We start from the raw sequence: 12086 nt of genomic DNA on the forward strand, positions 1-12086 counted from the left end.
CACGCCCAGTACCTTCTGCGTGTAAAGCAGACGTGCTCACCGCTACACTATGGAGCCGCGTCTGCAAACCATTTTCATTATTAGCCAGAACAGGACCTGTTTAGGAAGGTGTGTACACACTGCTTATGAGGGGCCTGACAAAAACAGAGTGGATTCTAAAGCTAAACACATTGTTTGATACAATAAGTTCAACTTTTGAAAAGTAAGGATGTAAGCAACCATTTTCGAGTGTTTCCTGGGTGTCAAGCTAACATTACCTGCACTGACTCACTTAATCCTCCCATGAGGATTAATCCTCACCCCTATGACGTACATCCTATCATTACCTGCACTGACTCACTTAATCCTCACCCCTATGACGTACGTCCTATCAGGGTTCCCATTTTACAGAAGAGGAAATTCGCTCTCACGAAGTTAGTGAGGAAGCAGTTGGCATTAAAAGCCATCCTTGTTGGATTCTAGAACCTGGAGTTACTTCCCCTTCCCCACCTATAATTTGCATCTTTCCATGGGTGGTGCAGACCTGACGAAATTCACACAGGGGGCCCATGGCAGTTCTATCCATGTAGCTGGCTGCTAGAGGTTGGCTCACTCTTTTAGCACAGGAAGGCAGAGTGCGGGAGGCAGCGGGCTCTAGAGGGGAGGAGCCAGACTGCCTGGCTTTCTTAGCTTCTTGGTGCCTCGGTTTCCTCGTCTGCACAATGGAAATAATAATCTGATCTCTTCGGGTTTTTGTGAGGGTTAAAGGATATAAAATGTTTAGCACCTGGCCATGACTAAAGCAAAGATATTGGCAGGTGTGAATATCATCTCTGTCCTGACGAAATCCAGAGATCAGGCTAACCCAGCCTCCAGGAAGTTTGGGACGCTTTTGAGCTGATCAGTAATCTCCTGTTCTTTGCTGAGGCTACTTTCCGGAGCTCTCGGAAATCTCCCAGTCTCATCTAACTCACCGTTCCCAGGCTGCGTGTCTGCCCTAAAGCCCCTCACTACAACACAGGGCAAGCAGTCACACCGTGGACCAACTAGATGCCTAGCTCAGGCTGGGGTCCATTTCACCCACTTTCTCTGGCAGAGCAGATACCATTATCCCCATTTTGCTGATGAAGAAAAGGTCAAGAAGCAAGAGTATGGAAATAGGGGCTGACTGGGTATACCTTTTATACACCTCTTCTTCTATGTGGTATGCAGGGGCCCAGACGCCCTCTGTAAGCAGTTGGCAGGCTGATGAGGCTCTCGCAGAGCTAGGGAGCCACAGAACAGCCCATGTCCCAGGACCCATGTCCCAGGAGCAGCCCATGTCCCAGGACTTTAGCTCCCCAGAGGGCAGTGATTATTAGCAGCATGTCTGCCACAGTCTCATCAGCTCTTGCAACAGCGCTGTTCCTTGGAACTTTCTGGGAGGATAGAAATATGCTATGTGTGTGCCGTCTCATAAGAAAACCACTTGCCACACTCAACACTTGAAGCGTGACTAGTGTGATGGAGGGACTGGCGTTTTAGTTTTTAAAAATTATTATGGATTTACATAGCCACAGATAGCTAGTGGCTGCCTATTAGAGAGTGCAGGTTGGAGGAGGGACCTCCTGCAAAGAGACATGTTTTCCAAGACTTGGTGGCACCTCTTCTCTGTGCCTTTGTTTCTCTTGTACCTGGAAGAGGTGGCCAGGATTAAGGAGGTCGTGTGTCCAAGGTGATTTTGCACTAATTCCTTGCCCACCACTCCAGGCAGAGGGGAGGGCTGAGAAATCCATGCATTTGGCTACCTTTGCCTTTCTGCAAATCAGGCTACGCAGGGTGCCTGGGTACAGCATGTGGAGCAAGCCACAGTCATGTTGGTGGAGGGCCTTTCTCCCCAGCTTCCTGTTAAAGCCACGCGTGGCTTCCAGAGAGGGCTGGGAATGGCAAAGGAAGAAAGATGTGCCGATTTTCCCTGTGCAGCAACCTTTAGTAACACCCTCATGTCAGTCGCTGGATTTCATTCATCCAGGGAGAAGAGCGTGCATGAATTCATCAATGAATTCTTTTCACAGTTTACGAATGTTTACATGAGGCAGAGCTGGATCATCAGAGAAGCTGAGATTCTCACTTCCCAACAGAATAAGTCACGGGCGGGGGAATTAAACAACCAGCCGATGTCAAACCTGGTAGGGCTCTTCCCATCTTTAGCCAGCATCGGGATTAAATTGTCTAATTTGGAGCTTTCAGAAGGAAAATAGCTCTATTGGCTTTTGTGTCTGCTAAGGAAAGAGCTTTCCATGATTTATCTGTTCCTTTGCGAACTTGCTATGTGGCCTAAGACAAGTTATTTAACCTCTCTGAGCCTCAGTCTCCTCATCTGACAAAGCAAAGATGGACAGTGATATCTTGAAAAGGGCTTGCAGGAATTCGGTGAGACAAAAAAAAAAAAAAAGGGACTGGCCTTGGCAAATAGCAAAGCTATGTTGGCCCTTGAGAGTGGCTGCAATATGGCGGGGGGAGGCGTCTCTCGATGATCCAAGACTAGAGATGCTGATCCAAGAGCAAGCCAGGGGTGAATTGTGTGCCATAAACCCAGAATTATGGTATTCGTGGAATGAAAAAAAAATACTTCAGATCAGTAGGAAATGAGTCTTTATTTTCATAGTCTGTCAGCAAAACTCCAAAAGCACTGGAAAAAGAAAGACAATACTAGTTCATGTTCAAAGGTAGCCTCCCAGTCCTCATCAGTGTAGGACTGTGCATGGAGCTGAAAGACCCCTTTGAGGGCCCTCGCCCCATGCCAGTGCCCCTTTTTGCGTGTTTTGGGGGACCTGAGGGATGCTGGCTGGTATATACTGGGGAGCAGTGTCTCTTGGAGTTTCCTGAGATGTCAGATGGATATCCATTATGACAGTGTCTTTATCTTGTCCCTAAGTCTAAAACTTCTGACATCATGGATTCACAGCCCTTGGTCAGTCACCCGGGCAGCAGCTTTACTGCTGGACTCTCAGGGGCTAGGAAGGCATCTGGTTGCTGTGTATATGTGTGTGTGTGTGTGTGTGTGTGTGTGTGTGTGTGTGTGTGTGTGGGCATGTGCGTGCTTGCTCTGAGCTACAGGAAGACAGAAAAGAAGGTGTGATATCTCAGATCTAAGGAAACCGGGAAGCTGGTCAAGTAGAGCAAGATAACTCAAAAGGGGCACATCGAGGTTTAGAGTCCTACATTACCCCTCTGAGCCTCCGCATCCTCATCTGTAAAGTGGTACTGCTGATAGCTAGATGATGGGGGTAGAGAACAGGTCAGTGCAGGGCCAAGTGCATAATGGGTGCCAAAAAGAAAAAAAACGGTGTCTGGAACAGGATAACCTGGCGATGGTCCTAAAGTCAGTTTCCTATGGTGGTCCCTTTAGGAAATGGCATTTCTGTGGTCTGAGGTGGGAGTTTTCCTTCTGCTTGGGTCCCTCCTTCTCCTGGGGACATCTAGTGTAGAGTCTCTCCTGAGGCCCTTCTCCAGGCTCTCAGAAAACAAGGGCCCCGTCCCCATCGGAAGGCATTCAGCCCTCTGCAGTCCCAAGCCAGGCGTGAGTGGCGGCCTTCTGAATGACTCCATTCTCCGTGAGCTTTTGGAAACTGGGCCTGGGGTGGCCTTCTCCCTTCCTCTGTCTCCCCTTTTACCGCTGAACCATTCGACAGGGATGGTAGTCGGCACCAGTGGAGAAGAACCCTGGGCTTGGCCCTCTGCAGGGTCAAGGGTGTGAGCAATGGGACCAACCTCATTTGTCCCCTGCTCCTCCCACCTTTGTGGGGAAAGCGGAGGTATGCCTGAAATGTATCCGTAATAATTTCCATTCAAACTTTTGAACTAATTGGCTTTTATGTTTAATTAATAATGGACCTGTTGAGTCCCCTGAGGAGTATGGAGCACTTCCATCTGGACCCCCAGTGTGGGGAGGCTGGAAGCCCTGGCAGTAATTAAGGGGCCGGTGGAGGAATCTTCTCATTCTGAATAATTGCTCATACTGCCACCAGCCCCAACTCATCGTGGACACCAACAGGTGCTCAGAAGCAGCCTAGTTCCTCCCTTCTTCTGTGGACCATCTCCTCTTCCTGGTCCCTACTGCATCCCCAGTCACAGGGGAGCCAGCCACCAAAGTCTGGGTGTCTGCTCTGGAAAGAGGGCACTGGGAACAGTGTGCAGGGTGTAGTGATGCTGGAGAAGTTTCAAGGTCAAGGCTAGATAGCAGCTTTGGAGCTCAGAGAGCCCTTGGTTCTCAGCTGCACAGCTTGGGCAAGTAGCCTAGTGAACTTCAGTTTGTAATAGCACCTACATGAAAAGACTCTCGGCTGCCAACGAGGGGGCAGGCATTTTATTCATTCATTCTAAATATTTGTCGAGCATGTACAGTGTGCTGCAGACACCGTTCTGGATACTGGGGTTATAGCAGTAGACAAAGTTTTCTCTCTTGTAGATCTTACACTCTAGTGGGAGAGACAGACAACTAAATAGATAGTCAGTCTGAAAGGATTTACATGTTATATAATATACTTAATTATATTATATAACTTAATCGTATGCATATAATTAAATATGCATTTATTATTGGCTCATATATTTTATATAAATAACTATATATTTAAGGTAGCAAGAAATTCAATGAGCGGTGATGGGGGAAGCCGATAGGGAGATCAGAGGGACCTCTCAGCTTGACATTTAAGCCCAGACCTGAGGAAGTGAGGGACGAAGCCGCAGTGTCTGTGTCAGACAGCTGAAGACAGAGGGAATCAGTGGCTTGGGGCAGTGATAGGCTGGTGACCCCCAGGACTGAAGCAGAGTGATGGGGGGCCCGTGGAGGTAGGAGGGAAGCAGTCAGGGGTCCTCATGGAAGGCCTCACAGGCCTCCTGAAGACTGGGGTTTCCCTTGCTGATAGCTTGGCACAGAGTAGGTGCTTCCAAAGTGCTTTCATCCACTCATTCAGTGTTCATTAGCACTTCCTCCGTGACTAATCCTGGGCGGGGTGTAAGGAGGCAGAGATGAAGGCCTGGTGCCTGCCCTGGGGGGCTCACAGCAGGCTCCAGGACAGCAAGTTCATTCTCTTTATGCTGGGGCTTTGGTGGAGCTGCGTGGGGGCGATGTAGAAACAATGAGATCCCTGTGCCCCACTGAACCCCTTCAGTGCTGCCTGAGACCAGGGAAGGCTTCTCAGACAAGGAGATGCCTCAGCTAGCTCTGGAAGGGTGAGCGGACCTCTGCCTAGGAAGCAGCTGGGGGAGGGAGGCGCTGAGCAGAGTGCACAGACAAAAGTCACGTGCCAAGGCCCAGAGGTGCAAGAGAGTATGGCCTAGAGAAAGGGCTTTCTTTCAGTGTGGCTGGAAGTCCATGGCTAAGGGGGGTGGGGAAATCATGAGAGCCAAGGCCGGGTATGGGAACTGCTCTAGCACATCCTACTGTGTGACCTGAGGTCAGGCTGTCCTAGGAGCCAACTCTGAGAGGAGGATTCCTGTGCAGTGATTTGTTAAGGATCTGCTCCCAGGGGATCAGCTGAGGGGGTGGGGAGACGGAGGAAAGGGGATCCCAGGCACAGTCCAGCAGAAGGTGGCTTCAACTCTACTCCTCAAAGGAGCTCAGGAATTGTCTTCAGTTGAGACTTCCCTATACCCACGCCTGTCAGGCATTGGCTCAGGGCCACCTGGTGGGAAAGCGGGTGGCTTAGAGTGCTTCCGACTCTGCTGGGGGAAAGCTAAGGTGACCCAGGACCCAGAGGTTTCTTGGGATATGAGACTTCAAGTACTAAAGCCAGGATGATAGGTTGCCAAGAGCACCAACAGTGTTCACCACAAATTCACTTGCTTGAGCCTCAGTTTCCTCTTCTGTAAAACGAGGATCGTAATAGTGCCAACTTTGTAGAGACGCTGATGGATTCATCACAACGAACCCAAGCAGAGCCATTGCCTAGCCTCAAAACCACTTGAAGAATGTTCATTCTCTGAGCCTCCCTGTCGCTGGCCGGCACCAGGTGACCCTGGAAGGATGAGAACTGACATTTCCAAAACCAGTTCTTTGCCGTCCATCACACGCCCCGCCTACCTACCTCCTCTTCAACCCTTTGACAACTGCCCATGGGCTGAGGCCCTGAAGAGGAGGAGGCTGTGTCTTTAAGTGTTCCGAACAGCACTGAAATGTTATGACAGTGCATCTCACAAGGGATGCAGTTTCCACGGCAACCCTACACTAAGATAAGCAAGCCGCCTATATTTTTTTCTGAAAGGTTCAGGAACAGGGAGGGGGGAATTAGGCGATCTATCAGCGGGTGGGACTTGAAAGTAAGAGCCACATCCATTAATCCTTGAGCTCTAATTGCGTTATCCTGGAATGAACGTGGACCATTAGAGGAGGGAGAAGCAGGGCCCCTTCCCCCTGCACCCCATCTTCTGGACACAGGGCAACAGGAAGAAAGAGAAAGAGCCACAGTCAAGTTTTGTTTGAGAAATTGCAGCCCTCTAGACTCCACCAGTTCTGCCCACACCGAGTGTTTCCTAGTACCCAGGGAGTTAAACCCAAGCATCCGGGAGCTTCGAGTGTGTGTGTGTGTGTGTGTGTAGAGTTCAAGCTGGTACTTAGTATTAAAGACTCAGACTTTGCACTCAGACAGACACAGGTTCAAATTCTGGCTCTTCCGGTAGCTGGGATATCGGACAAGCTGTTAACCTTTTGGAGCCTCAGTTCCTTCATCTGTAGAATGAGACAATAAGGATAGTACTTGTGTCATGGGGTAGGCGCGAGGATTGAGTGAGAGAATAAATATATGTAACAATGCTCAGCACAGTGCCTGGCACATAGGAGGTGCTTAATAAATGCTAGTTATTAACATTTATTATTAATAACTGAATCAATGGGGGGAAATGGTGCCACTGTGGTTGATGCATGAATAAGAGGTCATAACTGGCTTTGGGGAGAAACTGGCATTATCCAAGCCCACACACTCAGGAGCGGCTGCCATATCTGCCATTGGAACCCTCCCAGGGTGTTCCCATCACACGTCAAGTCAGATTCAAACTCCTCACCGTGGGCCAGCTCCTGCCAACCTCATCTTCACTACCTCCCCTCCCTCACTCTACTGAGCCATACTGGCCTTCACGCTGGCCCAGTTCCTGGCCTCGCACCAGCTGCTTCTCTGTTGGGACCACCCTTTCCTCACTGGCCAGCTTCATTGAGAAGTATTTGACAATATCCAGTGGATGCTGCTGCCCAGCCCTGTAGTCCTGATGGCATCATATGATGTGTAGGATGCTTCCCTGGAGCCATTCTGCCTGAGTTCGAATCCAGTGTCCCACCGCTTACCCTAGTAAACGTGGGCCTGATGATTTCTCTAAACCTCGGTGTCCTCATCTGTAAAATGGGCACAGTGACTGTCCTGCCCCCACTCATCCATTCAGTCTACCAAACAGTAGGACAATGGTGCAGCAGCAGACCAGGTAGGAGGCTGCTGCAATAGCCCCAGCGGGCTATGGTTGTGGCCACCTGTGGCACACAGGTGTGAAGATTAGGCATGCGACCAGACTTCCAGTAGGTTTACATAGAGTAACTGCCTCCCCTTGCTCCTGCTGCTTCTGGTTGTCCAGGTCCCTGGGGCCTGAGACCCCACTTCTTGCCATAGGATCGAGGATAAGGGGTTCTGTCTAGAACCCCTGGAGGAATCAGTCTTTACCTCTTGGGATCTGATTAGTTCCCAGGTGGTTTGGGGCATAAGGATGTGTAGCTGTGGGATGTACCTAATTTTTTAGTGGAGACACATGGGGCCACCTCCATGCTACACTGCAGACTTGCTCCAGGGGCCTTCTGTGACTCCGGAGTGATCTGGGACAAGCCAGAGCCCTTGCTCTCAGGCCTGCTGAATGTAGAGCCGTAGTCTGCAGACACGACCTGTTACCTGTCCTGCCCACCCCAAACCACAAGGCTGTGCCACAGCAGCGTATGCACCTGCGAGACTTGGTGCGTACCCCCAGTCCCCTCAGACCCGCCTCTCTCCCTTTCGCTTTGCCCCTGCATCTCACTGCTTTGTCTCAGTGTCCTTTGCCGCGGTCATCCGCTTTTACGGAAGAGCCAACTGAGAGCTCCCAGGACGGCGAGGAGGAGGAGCAAACGGAGGCTCCCGGTTCTTCGCTAATTTATTTTGACAACTGTAATGCCATTTTAATTATTTATGCTCGTGCTTCAGAGTTCATTGGCACATGACCCAGCGGTGCATGTTTCCTGCAGGGGAGGAGGCATGGAATAAGAGATTTGTTTTTAGCTTTTATCGCTTTTTGCCGATTCGTGGGAAACGGCCGTCAGGATCCTCTGTCCCCTCCCCCACACCATGGGTTCCTGCACCGCTGAAGCAGTATTTTATTTTCACACCACAGAGATAGAAAACAAGAACCCAGCATCCAGAGTCATGTGGGTGGGCTGAGCTGCTGTCCCTGTTTCAAGCTGGGTCTCTTCTTGGATTTTATGGATAGCCCTCTCTGGGGTGTGGCCTGCTCGCCATGCCCACACTGGAACCTGGAATGACCGGGTGGGTGGTATGCTGGTGATGACTCGTCTCCCCCTCGTTGTGTGTATGAGAGAAATAATGACCAGAGAGGGGCAGGGATATCCTCAGTCACACAGCAACAAGCAAATCGCAGACCTACCGACCCCAAGACAGGGCGAGCCCACTCACCCCTCCTCTGTCGGCCCCCTGCACTCCTGCCCAGCTGCCAAATTAAAGCAAGGGCATCTGTTAACATGCATGTATGCCTAGGCCCCAGCCTCAATCTACAAGGGCTTTCTCAAGCCAACGGTCACTCTTGAGACACCGGCTTAGAGGGTGTCCTCAGGTCCATGGCTGGTGGGCTTCTTATGAGGTAGGTAGCATCCTCATCTCATTACAGGTGTCACCGGACCTGAAATTCTACCACTGGAAGGTCTTTCTTTGGGGGTGAGCATTGCCTTTGGTATTCTTTCCAATGTGGATATCCCTGGGAGGAGTTGCTCATTAAGGCCGCGAGGAAGTCCCTAATAATGACCCCTCACGTCTGCCAAGCGCACATTGTGCTGTCCGCTCATCAGATTTCTCACAACCTCCCAGGAAGGCAGACAGAGTAAGGCTCACTCTGCCCATTTCACAGAGCCTCCAAGAAGCTGACTCCTCTGAAAGCACATGGCCAGCGAGTTCACAAACCAGACTCTAGATATTTGGGCCCCCACTGCACCCTGAGGGGGTTCAGGGCTCAGGGCTGAGAGAGGTAAGAAAAGGTTCCCCATTCTGGCAGCTTGGAAGGTCCATTCATTCATTCATTTATTCATTCATTTATCGATTCATTCATTCCTCACAGCGTCTGTTGGTGATCTACTATTTTACAGACTGGCTGTGTGACTTTAGCTACTTCTCAGGGTTGACGTGAAGCATTTTAAAGTTACCGCCTATGTGGAAAAGTGCCTAGCACAGTGCTTGGCACAGTACATGGTCTCATCTACAATTTTCCAAGTGGAACAGACTCCTGGCTATTTGCTCAGGACCCAGAGCCCAGGTCTTTGTCATCAGTCACAAGACTGATGATGTGCAGGAATATTTTCCCAGTTGAACCTGGACCAGGGACCATTCTTTGTAGAGCCACAAGCCAGTGACTGTCCCTATCACTCTCTACTGAGAAATCTCCTTCACTCATCCTTTCAGCAAATACTTTTGGAACACCTGCTATGGATAGGCATCATTCCAAACACTGAGACTAGAACAGTGCATAAGAAAACACTCCCGCCCTCATGGAGTCTCTTACCTTCCTGTGCAAGGAGAGAGAAAAGGAACAGGAAAACAAACTGAATACAAAACTTTCAAATGGATATAGTGCTGTGATGGGAACAGGAAGGGAAATATGGTAGCAGCTGGTTGGGATGGAAGGAGCTTCTTTAGATGGGGTGGTCAGGCAAGGCCTTCCTGGGGAGGTGGACAGTTAGGCAGACTCCTGATGTGTGTGTGAAACTCCAGGGCAAGAGCACTGCAGGCGGTGGGACCAGCATGTGCAAAGGCCCCGGGGGCGAGATCTGAAAGGAATCCATCATGGCTGGAGGAGAGTGAGTGGCAAGGTGAATCGTGAGCAAGTCGATGGGCGAGGTAGGATCGTGGGGGGCGGCTCTAGAAGACAGAGCAAAGAATGTGGTTTTGGTTTCGTGTGAGAGGAAGCAGTTAGACAGTTTTAAGCAGGAGAGTGCGGTCATCTGATTGTATTTAGCTCTGTGGAAAGGACTGGTGGGCGAGAGTGGAAGCAGGAGGTCAAGTGAGGAGGCACCTGCAGCATCCAGGTCAGAGATGATGGGGCCTGTAGTCAGTGCAGTAGTAGTTAGAAATGGTGAGCAGTGGTTGGATGTGGGACATATCTTGGGGTAGAGCTGGTAGGACTTGCTGATGAATGTGAGGGATGATGGACAAGAGAGATAGAGAGTGACTAATAGATTTTGGGCCTGAACATCTGGGAGAAGTGTCTTTCCACTAATGAAAATGGGGGAGGGGCAGACACACCTGCAGTGTCTGTCTCCTCGATGAGACTGAAAGATTCTTCAGGACTGTTTCTGTGCGGATTCATCATTTTATCACCCTTGTGCCTCGTGCAGGGCCTGACAGGATGAGGTTCTCAGGAATGGTTTGCAGGATGCATATGTACATGAGGGAGGAGAAAGGGCTCGGGAAGAGATGAAAGTATGAATAAATGAAAGGAGGAATAAAGAATATTCCCATATTTAAGGTGGAGCAGCATCCAGCTTTTCCCTACATGGCGACACAGAGCACTAACCCTTGGCTCGAAACGATTATACAGCAGAGAGGTTTGAGAACCAACATGTATTCTGCCTTCCTTTCTGGAGATTCAAGATGCACACTGGGTCGAATAAAGGCTCTCATAAGTCCCACACAAAAGGTCCTTTTTTGAAGTTGGGTTAAGCTAGCATATCCCAGACTTCACTGATCACAGAGCCTTTTTTTTTTTTTTTTACTTGTGCACTTATTAACATCTGAACCCAGTTTAAGAAAAGCTCTCAGGCCAGCCCCCTTCATATCTGCTTAGTTGCTGGCGGTCACTGAAGTGGGTCAGAGGGGTAGAGTGCCCTCCCACACTTAGCTCTTGGGAAATCTCTCTCTGTGGTGGAGGATTATACTGAAGAGATTCCATCATTAGCATCATAATAACACTATCCCTTACTCAGGCCTTGCCCCGGCCAGGCACTGTTGTAAGCAGTTTCCATGCATTTTTCATGGAAAGCTCACAGCAGCCCTGTGACATGGGTACTGTCATCGCCATCCTTAATTTACAGATAGGGACAGCAAGACTCAGAAGGATTAGGTGGCTTGCCCAAGGTCACGCTGGGAAATAGCAGAACTAGGATGTAGTCACAAGAAGGTTCCAGAAGACCCCTTTCCCCAGCCTAACCACTGACCTGTCCTGCTAGGGACTGGGTACCCTCCCCCATCCATCCTGGACCCTGGCCGAGCCACACTAGAGGCCCCCAATTTACTATCTGCATTGCTAGCTTGAGTCTGGACTCCCCTGGGCAGCCCCCCACCCCCAGCCCCAGTCATCCTGGAGCCGATACTGAGCATCTCAGAAGGCCGTGGAATTGGAGACTTTTAAACAGGAAACTGGTATAATTTTGGTCAGGAGCTCAGGCAAGAGAGAGAAGCTCTGCCAGGCAGAGCAGCATCCAAAAGAAATAGAGAGGGAGGGTTTAGGGTTTCAAGTTTGTACGTTTAAGGGATATTAAGGCAAATAAAGAACTTTTATTTAGCCCTGTCCAGGCTTGGCCATCTCCTGTTTTTCTAGTCTACCGCGTCCCTCCTTATTGAATTGAGTGGGAGTGGGGTCAACCAGGGGAGCCCAGCACAGTGCAGCCCCACCTCCCACCCGACCTTTGCGACTTGGCACAGGAGCACCCTCTGCCCTACCCCCTCCGCCCTTTCTCCCAAGCTCTGTCCCAGCCAGTGCGTCCCCCTCCTCACCCTTCCCCTCCCTCAGTTTTTGTTCTCATGGGAGCTCCCCAGAGACTGGGCCACTGTGGGGGCTGCCCGTGCAAGGAAGATACAATAGAACCCTTGTGAGACTATAGACCCCTCCTG

At 50.3% G+C, this 12086-nt stretch overlaps 1 protein-coding gene across 2 annotated transcripts in view; it reads left to right on the plus strand.

The window, feature by feature from the left end:
* The window catches only part of TSPAN18 (tetraspanin 18), a 191135-nt gene that overhangs the window by 54954 nt on the left and 124095 nt on the right, over positions 1–12086 (plus strand). The gene's annotated exons all lie outside the window — the stretch shown is intronic.

Source organism: Pteropus vampyrus, unplaced genomic scaffold, assembly GCF_000151845.1.
Source record: "Pteropus vampyrus isolate Shadow unplaced genomic scaffold, Pvam_2.0 Scaffold31, whole genome shotgun sequence".
NCBI classification, from domain to species: domain Eukaryota; kingdom Metazoa; phylum Chordata; class Mammalia; order Chiroptera; family Pteropodidae; genus Pteropus; species Pteropus vampyrus.